At 37.0% G+C, this 1,179-nt stretch overlaps 1 pseudogene; it reads left to right on the top strand.

The window, feature by feature from the left end:
• Window positions 1-154: 154 nt before the first annotated feature.
• Window positions 155-1,179, top strand: part of LOC107575693 (regulator of G-protein signaling 5 pseudogene) — a 5,032-nt pseudogene continuing 4,007 nt past the window's right edge.

The raw sequence follows: 1,179 nt of genomic DNA, 5'->3' as shown, positions 1-1,179 counted from the left end.
AGTTAAAAATGTCCTCTCTTGTGTTGATTATCTCGCTCTCTCAGCTCCGATTGTAATTGCAAGCCAGGACTTGATTGGCTCTTCAGTTGTTGGCTTTGGGCCAGCAGACTTTCTCCATATAATAGAGGGAAGCAGGACGACAGCTTCTAAAAGAGAGAGCAGGCAGACAACTCCTGGTGGTGGACTAACTGTGCAAACCTAAAGTGAACAGCTCAGATAATGTGTAAGGGATTAGCTGCCCTGCCCCAGACATGTCTGGAAAGGTAAGATCTTCAAAGCATCTTAGTATCATGGATTAATTAAAAATGTACTCCATGATATGTTATCTAGATAAGTCGGTTGGCAGCCTCCTTTGGGAATCAGTGCTTTGTTCTGGAGCAGCTGGGGATTCTCAAAATACCATTTTGAGAAAGTCTGTATGGTGTTTTGTATTAGGTTTAGGTCTGAGTAATGATATGGGAAGACATTATTCATTATATGGCGATTAAGAGTTGTCTTTTGGTTAAACATTTGCATTTATACAATGTCAATTGTATAGAAACTGAAGAATTGTATCTGTTGTATAGTAAATTTGTATTGTATTGTACATTTTACGTTTATCTTATTTTCCATTTAGATACATTTACATTTTTTTCCCCTAGTTTTTTCTCTGAAGACATCAAGGTTCCTCAATATTACCAAAAACCAGAACTTAAAATTGTTTAGTTCTCTGTTAATTACAAGATTTGGAGCAGAATTCCTGAGAACAGACTTTCAGTATAGCAATGAGGACATTTATTGTGACTATTGAGCCATTCTCTGATCAAATAATTGTGCTATTGGCTCATTCGTTGTGTAAACATATGTTTATCACTGTTCTTGGCTTTGGTCTTAATGCTTGGCCCAGGGCCTGGAGTACTTCTGAAAGTGTATTTGTACATCAGAAAGACAGTTTTAAGATGGCAACATGAGGTGGTTTATAATGTAGCATTATATAATTAAACCATAAAATCGTAATTTTAATATATGTGCTTTTAAGCTGAGAATTGTGTGTATTGACGTCAGTATTTTTGGAGCAGTAGATCTGTCTGTGGCGGCAAGATGTTCATGAAACCTCAACAAATCACCAAGTTTGTTGACGTCACTTCATCCACAGTCATCTGGGAGGAATATGTGCCTCCTCACAGATGAAAAAAAAAA

The sequence above is a fragment of the Sinocyclocheilus grahami genome, unplaced genomic scaffold (genome assembly GCF_001515645.1).
Source record: "Sinocyclocheilus grahami isolate Dianchi unplaced genomic scaffold, SAMN03320097.WGS_v1.1 scaffold2822.1, whole genome shotgun sequence".
In the NCBI taxonomy this organism is placed as follows: Eukaryota; Metazoa; Chordata; class Actinopteri; order Cypriniformes; family Cyprinidae; genus Sinocyclocheilus; species Sinocyclocheilus grahami.
The sequence above is the reverse complement of the archived record's forward strand: the minus strand, read 5'-3'. Positions and strand labels throughout refer to the sequence as shown.